The sequence below is a fragment of the Palaemon carinicauda genome, chromosome 2, assembly GCF_036898095.1.
Source record: "Palaemon carinicauda isolate YSFRI2023 chromosome 2, ASM3689809v2, whole genome shotgun sequence".
Lineage (NCBI taxonomy): Eukaryota > Metazoa > Arthropoda > Malacostraca > Decapoda > Palaemonidae > Palaemon > Palaemon carinicauda.
In genome coordinates, this window is record NC_090726.1 from 198,741,201 (window position 1) to 198,757,537 (window position 16,337).

The following is a 16,337-nucleotide window of genomic DNA, read 5'->3' on the forward strand; positions in this document are numbered from 1 at the left end:
CATTGTTCCTAAATTCAAGGGCGAGACTCGTATGAAATTACCATACACTCAAGAAATTCTTTTTTTATTCATCTGCATATTTCTAATGTTAGCTTAGAGATAGTTGCTATTCTTCCCTTAGATATTATTCAAGATACCATAAGCTGCTTTCCTCTTTGTAAGGGTAGAAGAGGCTCTTTAGATATGGTAAGCAGCTCTTCTAGGAGAAGGACATTCCAAAATCAAAACCTTGTTCTCTAGTCTTAGGTAGTGCCATAGCCTCGGTGCCATGGCTTTCCACTGTCTTGGGGTAGAGTTCTCTTGGTTGAGGGTACACCCAGGCACACTATTCTATCTTATTTCGCCTCCTCTTGTTTTGTTAAAGTTTTTTATAGTTTATATAGGAAATATTTACTTTAATGTCATTACTCTTCTTAGAATATCTTATTTTTCCTTGTTTCCTTTCCTCACTGGGCTATTTTTCCCTTTTTTTTTAGCCCCTGGCCTTATAGCATCCTGCTTTCTCAACTAGGGTTGTAACTTAGCTAATAATAATAATAATAATAATAATAATAATAATAATAATAACGATAATAATAATAATAATAATAATAATCTTTACCTTCATGGGTTCCCCTTTCCTATATCTTACCCCACGCTAAAAAGTCCTTTGCCCTGCAGGACCTACAGGATTTGTTTGAAGTATATACTCATAAGTATTTAGAGTATCATACATCATACAGCGTAATCCACATTGATTTTTTATATGTGTGGAATGAAGATGAACCATAACTAGAGAGGTATCCAATGTAGTACTATTAGCTAGTCAAAGGACATAACTCTATAAGCCTAGCAAGCGTCACCTTAGCTATTTCTCATAAGAGAAACTGCTCTAAATATGACAAAGAGAAGAATTATAATCGTACACATACGGGATTTCATCCATATCATTTTTCCAGGTTCGATTCACAGTTTAAATAAGTATTAAAATAAGTTTCTGTGGTTAAGTGAAAAGTAATATTGAAGCGAACTCACGTACGTCCCCCGAAGTTGCCTTCATATCTAGACCGTTAAGTTTGAAATTCTCCCACACGTGTTCTGGAACTCGAGCTCATTTTATTAGCTTTTAGTGTTCATTGTGATACCTGGCTGCTTGTGCTCACCTCCCAAAGACTGTTGCTAGTTTTTAAATGATGATAATTTCATTATTGAAAATATGAAGTTTGGTATATATAGGCCACTTGCTGTGGTCTAACATTGCAAATCGTTGGGCCAACGATTTGGTGACACACACACAGACATACACAGACACGCACACACACACACACACACACATATATATATATATATATATATATATATATATATATATATATATATATATATATGTGTGTGTGTGTGTGTGTGTGTGTGTGTGTGTGTGTGTGTGTTTTAGAATGATTCATTGTTAATTTGTTCTCATCATTTATTTATTTCCTTATTTCCTTTCCTCACTGGGCTATTTTTCCCTGTAGGAACCCTTGGGCTTATAGCATCTTGCTTTTCCAACTATGGTTGTAGCTTGGCTAGTAATATATATATATATATATATATATATATATATATATATATATATATATATATATATATATATATATACTTATATATATTATATATATGTAGATATATATATATATATATATATATATATATATATATATATATATATATATATATATATATGCGTGTGTGTGTGCAAGATAAACGGAGGGAAGAAGAGAAGACGATGGAATAACAAACTAAGGAAGTTTGAGGGCGTTGGACTGGCAAAAAAAGACCATGAACAGACGCAAGGTGGAAGAGCATGTCAAAGACCTATGGTTGAAATACATCCGTGCTGAGGCCTTTGTCCTGCAGTGGACTAGTAATGCTTGATGATACACATATCACCCGTTACTAGTCCACTGCAAAACAAAGGTCTCAGTGAGAGAGAGAGAGAGAGAGAGAGAGAGAGAGAGAGAGAGATTTGCCTCTGTCTCTTACTGGGATTCATTTGAATATTCTTGGATACCTAAGTAGGAAACAATCGACTTTTTTTTTTCCGCCCATTTTGTGTGTCATTAAATATAATCAAAGTTTTAATAAAATTTCCAAAATATTAGACGCTTGTCTTTCAATGAATAGTTGATTCAGAATTCAGAATGTGATAAAATATAATTTCTGAAAGAAATTAATCGTTATACTTTTTTTTTTTTTAGCTAAATTAGCCAAATTTGCTTCACGCAACATTTTCAATCGGTTTGCGCTATCATTTTTCGTTTCAAATAGTCATCTAATATAGTTAATATAGTCTCAAGCACTTTTCCCTTTTTTAGCCCTTGGCCTTATAGCATCCTGCTTTCTCAACTAGGGTTGTAACTTAGCTAATAATAATAATAATAATAATAATAATAATGATAATAATAATAATAATAATCTTTACCTTCATGGGCTCCCCTTTCCTATATCTTACCCCACGCTAAAAAGTCCTTTGCCCTGCAGGACTTACAGGATTTGTTTGAAGTATATACTCATAAGTATTTAGAGTATCATACATCATACAGCGTAATCCATATTGATTTTTTATATGTGTGGAATGAAGATGAACCGCAACTAGAGAGGTATCCAATGTAGTACTATTAGCTAGTCAAAGGACATAACTCTATAAGCCTAGCAAGCGTCACCTTAGCTATTTCTCATAAGAGAAACTGCTCTAAATATGACGAAGAGAAGAATTATAATCGTACACATACGGGATTTCATCCATATCATTTTTCGAGGTTCGATTCACAGTTTAGATGAGTATTAAAATAAGTTTCTGTGGTTAAGTGAAAAGTAATATTGAAGCAGACTCACGTACGTCCCCCGAAGTTGCCTTCATATCTAGACCGTTAAATTTGAAATTCTCCCACACGTGTTCTGGAACTCGTGCTCATTTTATTAGCTTTTAGTCTCATTGTGATACCTGGCTGCTTGTGTTCACCTCACAAAGACTGTTGCTAGTTTTTAAATGATGATAATTTGATTATTGAAAATATGAAGTTTGGTATATATAGGCCACTTGCTGTGGTCTAACATTGCAAATCGTTGGGCCAACGATTTGGTGACACACACACACACACACACACACACACACACACACACATATATATATATATATATATATATATATATATATATATATATATATATATATATATATATATATATATATGTGTGTGTGTGTGTGTGTGTGTGTGTTTTAGAATGATTCATTGTTAATTTGTTCTCATCATTTATTTATTTCCTTATTTCCTTTCCTCACTGGGCTATTTTTCCCTGTAGGAACCCTTGGGCTTATAGCATCTTGCTTTTCCAACTATGGTTGTAGCTTGGCTAGTAATATATATATATATATATATATATATATATATATATATATATATATATATATATATATATACTTATATATATTATATATATGTAGATATGTATATATATATATATATATATATATATATATATATATATATATATATATATATATATATATATATATATATATATGCGTGTGTGTGTGCAAGATAAACGGAGGGAAGAAGAGAAGACGATGGAATAACAAACTAAGGAAGTTTGAGGGCGTTGGACTGGCAAAAAAAGACCATGAACAGACTCAAGGTGGAAGATCATGTCAAAGACCCATGGTTGAAATACATCCGTGCTAAGGCCTTTGTCCTGCAGTGGACCAGTAATGCGTGATGATATATGTATCGCCCGTTTCTAGTTTGCTGCAGAACAAAGGCCTCAGTGAGAGAGAGAGAGAGAGAGAGAGAGAGAGAGAGAGAGAGAGAGAGAGAGAGAGAGAGATTTGCCCCAGGCTCTCATTGAGATTCATTGGGATACTCTAGGATACATAAGTAGGAAACAATCGACTTTTTTTCCGCCCATTTTGTGAGTCATTAAATATAACTGAAGTTTTAATAAAATTTTTGAATTAATGGAGGCCTTTTTTCAATTAAAAGTTGCTTCAGAATTCAGAATGTGATAAAATATAATTTCTGAAAGAAATTAATCGTTATACATTTTTTTTTCTTTAGCTAAATTAGCCAAATTTGCTTCACGCAACATTTTCAATCGGTTTGCGCTATCATTTTTCGTTTCAAATAGTCATCTAATATAGTTAATATAGTCTCAAGCACTTTTTATTTAAGTTTATTGCTACCAAATGAAAATATATCTACGAATATCAATGATGATAAGAGAGCTTGACCCGCTTTATCGATGCACGCAAAGTTTAATTGCTTTCTTTTTCCGAATAAAAACACCAAAACGTCCATCTTGCAACGGAGTAAATTTCGCCGCCAGATGTCAGTGCTTTAGGCAGCGTTGCCATTTCAGTGCCTTTCGCGCTAAATGTGGCGCCTTTTTGGAGAATTTGGCGTTTTTTTCCTATCTGGTATGATTGCGCTATTTATTATTCAACAATTCCAGCACGATCTATAGTGCTTTTCCATCTGAAACCTTCTTCCAAATTTCTATATACTGAAACAATTTCCACTTTATAACTGTTACATCCTCAGAAGGATATTGGGAGTTGAATGGCAGGACTGGATTAGAAATGAAACTGTAAAAGAGATTAATCGAGTGCCATATGCAGATGAGATCATGATGAGGGGTAGATGGAGATGGTTTGGGCTTGCTCTTCACTTTTCCAAGAGATTGGTTCACCAAACTTTCAACTGTGCTCCACAAGGCACTTAGAAGAGTTGGAAGACCCAGGCCTACATGGCTCTGGACTATGAAGCATGAGGTAGATGATGATGAATGGTGAAGTATTGATTTAAAAGCTCAAGATAAAGACGACTGGCAATATCTAACCGAGGCCCTTTGCGTCAATAGGCGTAGGAGGAGATGATGATGATGATGATGAAGTATTGAATTAAGAGCTCAAGATAGAGACGACTGGCTATATCTAACCGAGGTCCTTTGCGTCAATAGGCGTAGGAGGAGATGATGATGATGAAGTATTGATTTAAAATCTCAAGATAGAGACGACTGGCAATATCTAACCGAGGCCCTTTGCGTCAATAGGCGTAGGAGGAGATGATGATGACAAAGAAAGGATTTAGCGCTTTTCCGGCGCGTTTTGGAAGCTTATCTAGCGCGTTTACAAAATCAGAATTGGCAACCCTAACTCCAGGTGAGGTTGTCAGCTGGAAAAGTTGCCAGTTCTAGTGTGGTATCCGTGAAAGGTGGACGTACGCGCTCCAGGAGACTACTACACTTCATATTCGGTGCTCTTTCTAGCAACGCCACTGTGTCAGTGATTACGATTTTGGGAATTTTTAGAAAATAGCCTCATTTGTCGAGCGTTTGTGTTGTGTAAAATCCTCGAAATTGGAAAGCAGACCATAAAATAGGCCTCATTTGGATTTAAAGGGGGTCAAGGCGTCTTCTTCTCTTGTTTTTTTTTTCTTCTGGATTCTGTAAGGTGAGTATGTGTGTGTGTGTGTTTGTTTGTGTGTGTGTTGCCTGGCCCGTACCCTGCCCACATTTACCATGACCTGTTTTTATCTTCTCATTTCATGCAATGCCCCTGTCTTTCCCTTGGGTTTTTCATGTATAAATGAATGGATGTAGGCCCTACATGTGGATGTATTAATACATTTTCTGTACATAGATGGAATATTACTATTATTATTGTTATTAATATTATTATTATTACTATTAAAATTATTATTATTAGAATCATTATTATATTTTTATTATTACTATTATTATTAAAATTATTATTATTATTGTTATTTGTATTATTGTTATTAAAATTATCATTATTATTATTAATATTGTTTTTATAATTATGAATATTATTTATATTATTAATATCTGTGTATCGAAGAATATTAAGTTTGTAAATGTGCTGTTTAACTATTCTAGTTGTATGTTGATCTCTCTCTCTCTCTCTCTCTCTCTCTCTCTCTCTCTCTGTTGCATCCTTAGCCTGGGGTGACCGTAGAAGTGGGCCAGACCTGATATTTATGACTTGTACCTTCTGCAACAATGGGATGCCAGTGCATTGATACCATATTTCCTTTTATTTAAGAATGAATGATATCAATAATTGCAATTCGTAATTCATAGGCCTATTTCAATGGTAATGCAAAGGCTCTTCCCGTGAGGTTTTTGTGATATAGGTATAGTTTTTGGTGTTTTAACTATCAAATGACATCTGTTTATAATTTTTTTTGGGAGTTTTGTAGTATATTGGATTTTTAAAGATGTTTTCTATATATGAAAGGTTGTTTTTCAATTGGATATGGTTTCTTGACATCTGCTTCTCCAAGCCACGTAAATGTGTGTAAATTTCATATTTGCTCTATCATTTTTACGCTCACACACACACACACACATATATATATATATATATATATATATATATATATATATATATATATATATATATATATATATATATATATATATGAAACGTGAGGTAGGAGATGATGCATGGAGAAGTATTGAATTAAAAGCTCAAGATGAAGACGACTGGCGAAATCTAACTGAGGCCATTTGCGTCAATAGGTGTAGGAGGAAATGATATATATATATATATATATATATATATATATATATATATATATATATATATATATATATATATATATATATATATATATATATATAATTATACGAATGAATTGTATAGGTCCTGTATATTTCACTGTATCGTATAAGATTGTATTCGAAGCGTATGTAGTATATCACCGGTGTACAGTTAAACTTTGAAAGAATCCTTCTATGGCTGGATTGCATATCCTGTATAATACCGTGTCTTATTCAAATAATTAACTTGTGAATAGTTATCAACATAGACATTAGTTGTTAGCATTGGCGAAATTTAGGCAACTGAACTCTTAGGCCTATATGACGCATAAGCAATGTTCAAAATAATTTTGTTTACATATATCTATGATTAGTAAACACCCAGTCGAAAGCTATGTAAGAGAACCATGATTTGTCTATATTATTTTTTTTTCGCAATGTCTACACCTTTTCAGGTACCGTGTACATTTCATGGAAGAGTAGTTAATTGGGGTTTAGCTAGTGATGGCAACCCAAATATAGGCTATATTCTCTCTCTCTCTCTCTCTCTCTCTCTCTCTCTCTCTCTCTCTCTCTCTCTCTCTCTCTCTCTCTCTCTCTCTCTCTCTCTCTCTCTATATATATATATATATATATATAATTATATATATATGTGTGTGTGTGTGTGCAGCTTACGTTATATGTATATACCAATGCCATGGAGTCAAACAAAGCAAATCATAGACCTAGGTGGCTGTCAGTGGAACAAATGCTTGTTTATATATATATATATATATATATATATATATATATATATATATATATATATATATATATATATATAATATATGTATATATATATATATATATATATATATATATATATATATATATATATATATATATATATATATGTGTGTGTGTGTGTGTGTGTGTGTGTGTGTGGTTTCATAATGAGTGCCATCAATTTCTGATTTCCAATGAAGACAGTTGTGTTAATATTAAGGGGTGAATCAATTAAAACAGAGAAACAGGAAAAATCTGTTTTGATATTTGTATCATACAAATGCGAATGAGGTCTTTCCTACGGAAGATACTGATATATGTCATGTTTACTTTTAGATACCGGTGTCTTGCATTTAAAAATACTTCCAACTTTTTATTTTCTATCGTATTGAAGACAAATAAACTGGTAAGCCGCATCTTTTGGAAATATTTAAATTTATAGGCATTTAGGCCTAGAAGTTAAACTAGTGTAAGGTCTCAAGTTATATGTTCCATCGTAGCTTCCCTCCAAAGTTGTGGATAACTTTAAAAGTTCAAACTTACAACGGATGTTTTTATGTTGAACAAGCTGTCGCAAGTCTCTCTTTATAGTTTATATATGAAAGATATATTCTAATGTTACTGTTCTTAAAATATCTTAATTCAATTATTCATTACTTCTCTTGTAGTTTATATATCTCCTTAATTCGCTGGGGTATTTTTCCTGTTGGAACCCTTTGGTTTATAGCATCCTGCTTTTCCAACTAGGACTATAGCTTAGTTAAAAATAACGTTGTAAATAGTTTTGAAACCTGAAGTATTAGGCCCTACTTTGGAGTGGTTTCACCCAGATCCCATCAGTTACACACATACACACACACAAGTGAATATCAGGATACTTTGTCAAGCGGTGCTTCGATTATACAATGTTATCCTCAATTACACCGAAGATTCTTTCATTACTGCGTGCTATAGACGTAGTTGCTAATGGTATTCTGTCTTCTTCTTCTTCTTCTTATTATTATTATTATTATTATTATTATTACTACTTGCTAAGCTACCACCCTAGTTAGAAAGGCAGGATGCTTTATAGGCCCAGGGGCTCCAACGGGCAAAATAGTCCAGTGAAGATTGGAAACAAGGAAATATAATATACATTAAGAGCAATAACAGTTAAATAAATATCTCTTTTATAAACTGTAAAAACTTTATTATAAACAAGAGGAAGAGAAATTAGATAGAGTAGTGTGCCCGAGTGTACCCTCAAGCAGTAAAACTCTGCCACAAGACCGTGGAAGACCATGGTACAATTGCTACATGATAAGCAATGTTTGTCTCGTTTTGCAAGTAGTCAGCTCTACGAAAACTCAATGATTTTTATGTGGGATTTGATATAGGATACAATGATAATTGAAGAAATTGAGATTATCTTAACAAATGAACGAGAAGAGTATTCCTCGAGGTAGTACAGCTAGATTATTTATATTACTGTAGTCTTGGGTAGTCCCATACCCTCTGTACCATGGTCTTCCACTGTCTTGGGTTAGAGTTCTCTTGCTTGAGGGTACACTCGGGCACACTATTCTATCTTATTTCTCTTCCTCTTGTTTTGTTAAAGTTTTTATAGTTTATATAGGAAAGATTTATTTTTGTTACTGTTCTTAAAATATTTTATTTTACCTTGTTTCCTTTCCTCACTGGGCTATTTTCCCTGTTGGGGCCCCTAGGCTTATAGTATCCTTCTTTCCCAACTAGTGTTGTTTCTTAGCAATTAATAATAATAGTATGTTTGATAAATAGCAAAATTTTCTTTGTAATTACGTTGATTTTCAAATCATAAAACGAGAAGTATTATTTTTCTTATCCCTGAATTTGATATTAATCTCTGGCTCCGTCGTTCAGTTAGTTCTTTATGCGTATTGCATAAGATTTGTCATAATTCTGACCATCCATTGCATTCCGATATTACCAGCCTGTATCATGCCGTCCTTAGTACTAGGTATGCAGTGAATTCTAATAGCCATCATCACAAGGCTGAATACTACACAGTACTCTAGAAATTTGATTCCAGCTATGACCAGATTGTGGAATGATCTTCCTAGTCTGACAATTATTTCTCTTCCGCTTGTTTTGTTAAAGTTTTTATAGTTTATGTAGGAGATATTCATTTTAATGTTGGTACTGTTCTGAAAATATTTATTTTTCCTTGTTTCCTTTCCTCCCTGGGCTGTTTTCCCTGTTGGAGCTCCTGGGCTTATAACAACCTGCTTTTTTAACTAGGGTTGTAGCCTAGCAAGTAATAATGATAGGAAAAGTAATAATAATAACTTCAGAAGCTCAATCTTGCAGCGAATGTTTTTATGTTGAACAGAATGATGATAATAATAATATGTAAATTCTGTAAACGCCACAGAAAAGTGGAAGAGGAGATATATCCCGACTTTTCTAAGTGGTTTCTGTAAATAGGCCTCAACGAATCTCTTAGGCCTATCTGTACTTCACGCCTGAACTGTGCCCTTGCTATATTGGCATGTCACCAAAGAGATACAAGTCGCAGATGTTGGGTTTTGTTACGTTCATGTTATGCGGTAGGTTGTTCGGACATAGGCCTAACTGGACTGACCTTGATTTACTGCGCCTACGACCTAAATTTTTAATTTTTTTAGACTTTGTTTTATTGAGAATGATTTTCAGAGAGACGAGTTGCTGGTAAGTGTCTGGGTAGAGTTCTCTTGCTTGAGGGTACACTCGGGCACACTATTCCATCTTATTTCTCTTCCTCTTGTTTTGTTAGATGTTTTATAGTTTAGGCCTATATAGTAAATATTTATTTAAATGTTATTGTTCTTAATATATTTTCTTTTTCTTTGTTTCCTTTCCTCATTGGGCTATTTTCCCTGTTGTAGCCCCTGGGCTTATAGCGTCCTGCTTTCCCAATTAGGGTTGTAGCTTAGCAAGTAATATATATATATATATATATATATATATATATATATATATATATATATATATATATATATATTCATCACGCTCAACTCTTCCCGTCCCTTCGATAGGGGAGAGAGGGAGAAGTCATACCCCGGTGAAAGGGGGTTGCATGTGTACATATCTAAATATGTAACCGCCATTTTTGACGGGACGCTTACACAAGTTTAATCTATTCTTCAGTTGTTTTTAGTATTTTCTCATTTCAGGTTTTATTCAGAAGTAAACTGATTTTCAATAAGTCTATTAGAAAATATTTTAGAAAACAACATTTTGTTCTTTTAGATTTACAACTTTGAAACGTCCCTGTCTGGCGATCTCCTGGACTGGGGTTCGAGCCACGCTCAAGTTCGTTAGTTTCTTGTAGTGTGTCTGCATCCTCACCATCCTTGTGAGCTAAGGATATGGGGTTTGGGGGAGCCTAGAGATCTACCTGCTAAGTCATCAGCACCCATTGCTTGGCCTTCCCTGGTCCTAGCTTGTATATATGACCTGTCTCTAGGGCATTGTCACTGTCCCTTGCCTCTACCATTCATGAGATGCCCTTAAACTTTGAAACCTTTGAACTCATTTAGGTTCGTCATGGAACCAACATAAAGATTTTTTTTTTTTAGACAGATAGTCCTCAGAGGTATGCTCTAGGATAGACAGTTGAGTCCTGAAGGAACCTCTGGTCTTTTAGTGACCTTTTTGTGGTACTGAGTTCTATATCCAGAGGATAAAGTTTATTTTAATCTCTGGGTTGAGGACACAGTCAAGTCACGTAGCTAGAAATAAGGTACTTAGATGGTGAGGTATAATGAATGTCATATATTTTCTCCCAAACAAAAGATTGATTGATATTAGAAATGTGCAGTGCAACTAGTGGTCGATACACACACACACACACAGTAGGATCAGCAGCTCTTCTATGAGAGGGATACTCTATAATCAAACCGTTGTTCTCTAGTCTTTGGTAGTGCCATATAGCCTCTGTATATATATATATATATATATATATATATATATATATATATATATATATATATATATATATATATATATATATATATATATATATATATATGTGTGTGTGTGTGTGTGTGTGTTGTGTGTATACACACACTTGTATCAACAGTTGCACTGCACACTGTAGAACAGTGCTAAAGGTCCTTAACTTGTATCAACAGTTGCACTGCACACTGTAGAACAGTGCTAAATATCCTTAACTTGTATCAACAGTTGCACTGCACACTGTAGAACAGTGCTAAAGGTCCTTAACTTGTATCAACAGTTGCACTGCACATCGTAGAACAGTGCTAAAGGTCCTTAACAGCGTCCCTTCAACCCCAAATTACTTTGATGGCTACTTTTCCGGTCCCATACAGCAGGGGAACCCCACTCTCTACAGGACCTCCACTGTCATTTTATCTTATTCGTTCAGAGTATTCAACATTTCATATCACGTATTCCTCTTTTACTGTTAAATCGTCACTGTGAAACGACTCACAGAATAAGAAAGTCTTCAGTTTCCTTTTGAAAGCCTTGATGTCTTAAATCATTTAGATGTCTCGTGTGAGCTTATTGTATAGGCCTAGTCTCTGTTACATATTTTTCATCCGCGTTCTTGTATTTGAACTTCTGTAGTTGTACCTGTAGCATTTTCGTATCAGTACAGATCATAACATTCCTTTGAGTGTTATGTGAGTCTAGCAACGTGATAGTGTGGTCTCATTAAACAACTTTATGAGAATCATAATGAGCGTTGATAGTTAACCTCAAACCTTGAAGTTTCTAAAAATCGCAATATAAACTTTAGCATCTTTTAATATATTCCAACGAAGAGACTTGAAGGATATTTATGGAAAAGACGTCACCTCGTTTTGTTAAAGTTTGTATAGTTGTTATAGGAAATATTTGTTTAGGTGCTGTTGCTGTTCGTAAAATATTTAAATTTTCCTTGTTTCATTTCCTCACTGGGTTATTTTCCCTGTTTGGGGTCCCTGGGCGTCCTGCTTTTCTAACTAGGGTTGTAGCTTAGAAAGTAATAATAATAATTAAGCGGGGGTTACACGGTCGAATGGTTCGTCGAACCCGGTTGTCGAACCTGCTTGCTAAACGGTTCTTAGAGTTGGAGTCAGTCACAAATGCATGAGGTTTGTGGGCAATGAAGCCCCGCTTACTAAAGTCAGCCGAGAACAGACTTTCTTCGAACCGTTCGTCGAACGTATTCGACAACCAAATACCCCTTTCGAACGTCTCTTCAAACACCTGTTTGTCGAACCGCGTTTGACCGTGTAAACCCGCCTTTTAAGTTCCTCATGAGATCGAACATAAAGAAAAAATAGCTTATCGAGGGGTGACTCAGTAGCCGTGACGTCACAAGACTAACACAATGTGCCACATTTCCTAATATGTGGCAATGTTTGTCCTCATTTTTCACATTTTTCCTCGATAATTGTTTATGTTTAGCAAACTTGGTGTGTATAAGTACCTTGCCTTCTCAATCGCTTTGTTTATGGGCTAACAATTTCAACATTTAATGTGGTTTTTAGAGCGTGTCGAAGTGCGCTTTAAGAAATCGATGCGTATCGATGTATATTGCGTATATAGTATTTGCCTTTACTCTCACAGTAGCTTTGTTTACAATACATTCACATTATTGGGTAAAGATGACTGTATTTAATACAGTAGGTTAGTAAAAGGTGGATTACTTGTTATCAACATTGAGCAACGGGTGGAATGTTAATATTGATCTTATCCTAGTGCGTAGACTTCCTTCCTCCTCTTAATGACTGTAGAATCAATAATGCCTGGATAATGGTGCTTTCATGGTGTCCCTTTCGAGTAATGTATAGAATGTATGAGATTATGAGGAGTGAAATGATTATAGGTAAATATGCCAATAAATATCACACTGGGAGCATGGGTCTAGACCGGGACTAGGACTAGGGGCGGAAAGGGACTGAGCTCCGGGAAAATTTCGTATTATTATTATTATTATTATTATTGGATAAGTTCGTAGACTCGTAGCTTTGCACCGATCAAAATAAACATTCCATTGCCTTTGATATTGAATATTGGTAGATTATTTTTTAGATCCTATGATAGATAGTTTAGAGGGTTTCAGAAATTATCTAATAATTTTTACCGTTGCCCAACGCTAAAATTATTAGCACATAGCCTACAGTCTCGAGAAAAGTGTAGGAATGAATAAACATCTTGTGATTTAATACCTAGCAGTAATTTTAGACTTCTGGAAACATTGTAAACGTTTTAGGTGCTGTCTGAGCAAAGATCTGGCAGTAAATTTAGACTTCTGGAAACATTTTGAACGTTTTAGGTGCTTTCTGAGCAAAAATCTATTTAATGATGTGTTTTATTGAATTCTTGTTCCTTTTGCAAACTATGTACAGATATCAATCTCCAGTTGATCATATATGCAGGAGCACATTTGCCCATTTTAGTCATGCTCATACTTTCATCAGTTCTTCAGGGCCATGCGCTAACGTTATAAATGCTTTCTGAGCAAAAACCTATTTAATGATGTGTTTTATTGAATTCTTGTGCCCTTTGCAAACTATGTTCAGATATCAACCTCCAGTTGAATATATATGCAGGCGCACATTTGCCCAGTTTAGTCATGCTCATACTTTCATCAGTTCTTCAGGGCCACGCAGCAGTTATTCTTTTGTCTACAGGCTATTGCTGTATACCATCGAAGTTCACTCGCTCGCTCACTCCACTGACTCCGGTCTCCATGTGGTGCTTAGTTCGCCACATAATTTTAGCTGTTATCGCTATAGATAAAATATTTTTTCTGGTTGTTCTTTTCCTTTCTCAGTTTAGTTGGTCAGTGAACTGTTGCACTACACCAAATGTGTTTTAGAATTATTTTTATTATTCCTATTATTTTCGCCTGCATCATTATCATGATTATCATGAATTTAATGCAGTCAATACTGTTATTATTATTATTATTATTATTATTATTATTATGACTGTTATTGATATATATTATTATTATTGTAATCATTATGGCTATTATTATTATTATTATTAGTAGTAGTAGTAGTAGTAGTATTGTAGTTGTTGTTATTATTATCAACTAAGCTACATCCCTAAATGGAAAAGCAAGAGGCTGTAAGCCCAAGGGCTCAAATAGGAAGAAAATAATTCAGTGAGGAAATGAAAAAGGGAAATAAACAAACTAGAAGAGAAGTAATGAAAAATGAAAATAAAGCAACATTAAAATACATCTTTTCACATATAAACTATAAAAACTTAAAAAATAAAACAACAGTTGTTAGTGGTTGTGATCTTCTGCTGCGGATTGTTGTGGCCTGATTGATAACGGCTCAGACTCGTTAGTGCCTTTAGTTTCTGCAACCTTACCATCCTTGTGAGCTAAGGTTGGGGGCTTTGGGAGAGTCTATAGATCTATCTGTTGAGTCATCAGCAGCCATTTCTTGACCATCCTTGGCCCTAGCTTGGGTTGAGAGGAGCCTTGGGCTCTGATCATATATGGTTAGTCTCTAGGACATTGTCCTGCTCGATAGGGCAATGTCACTGTCCCTTGCCTCTGCCATTCATGAGCGACCTTTAAACCTTTAAACAAGTACAGATGCACTTTGCCATGTCTGGCATTGCACGTATTTGCATATTATGGCTTTGTGTAAGGGTGGTGTAGCCGCTGTGAGAATTACTATGTACCGTACTATAACTGCTATTATCCGTATTTTATGACTATGACTTTCAAACTTTCACTTTCTATTCAGTATCGTTGTTTGGAGTATTTTATGTTACTGTTCATAAATATTTTATTTTAGTTGTTAATTAATTCTTTTATTTCCTTGTTTCCTTTCCTCACTGGGGCTGTTCTGCCTGTTGGAGCCCTTGGGCTTATAGCATCTTGCTTTTCCAAGTGATAATAATAATAATAATAATAATAATAATAATAATAATAATAATAATAATTATTTCAAGATTGATTTAGTCAGTATAGAACTGTAATATATTTTTTGTCATTTTCACACTTTTGGAAACAACTTTGTCAGTTTTGAACTTTGTGAGATCTTGTTTTGCCTATGGGAGAGAGAGAGAGAGAGAGAGAGAGAGAGAGAGAGAGAGAGAGAGAGAGAGAGAGAGAGAGAAAATTAGCCTTGGCGGAGGTTTGTGACATTCTAATATTCTTATTTCATCCTTTTTTTTTGAGTTGTTTTATCCAAATTTACATTTCACGTGGAATTCCAATATACAAGGTACCTCGACTTTCTACATGCAAACAAAACAGTTTATACTCTTACGCTATTGGGTGTTGGGTCTCAAGCTTGCCTCGGGCTGCTAAAGTCTGTTGCAAGATCCAAACGTAAATGCTAAGTCAGCAGTTGCTTGGGAGTACACTCGGGCATGCTTATCTGTCTTATTTCTCACTTTTTTTTTTTTTTTTTGAAGGCTTTATAGTTTATATGTGAAGGATCTAATTTAATGTTTTTACTGTTCTTGAAATATTGTATTTTGATTGTTTATTATTCTCTTGTAGTTTGTTTATTTCCTTGTTTCCTTTCCTCACTGGGCTATTTTTTCCCTATTGGAGCCCCTGGGCTTATAGCATCTTGCTCTTCCAGGTTGGGGGTATAGCCTAGCTTGTAATAATAATGAAAATAGTAATAATAGTGATGATAATAATATAATAATAATAATAATAGTGATAATAATAATAATAGTAATGATAGTAATATAATAATAATAGAGATGATAATAATGATGATGATGATAATAATAGTGATGATAATGATAATAATAATAATAATAATAATAGTGATATCTGGGACGTATTTGAAATATGTGATACGCATTTTGATATCTTGAATTCTCCAGTAAAATTATGGTCAGCTATTAGATAAATATTTTAGATAACAGATAGTCATTATTTGGTCTAATAAGAAGTCTTTAAAGTTCTAAAAAATATCTGACGATTTATTGCGTTATGTAATATATATCTGAACTTTTATTTATTCATTAAAGGGAACAATGTAGCATTTACTATG

At 34.3% G+C, this 16,337-nt stretch overlaps 1 protein-coding gene across 2 annotated transcripts in view; it reads left to right on the forward strand.

The window, feature by feature from the left end:
- Window positions 1-5,218: 5,218 nt before the first annotated feature.
- RhoGEF64C (Rho guanine nucleotide exchange factor at 64C) overlaps window positions 5,219-16,337 on the forward strand; it is a 182,182-nt gene continuing 171,063 nt past the window's right edge. For both annotated transcript variants that reach the window (XM_068361037.1, XM_068361028.1), the window contains exon 1: window positions 5,219-5,467. The gene's annotated coding sequence lies outside the window, so the exon portion shown is untranslated. The remainder of the gene's footprint in view (window positions 5,468-16,337) is intronic.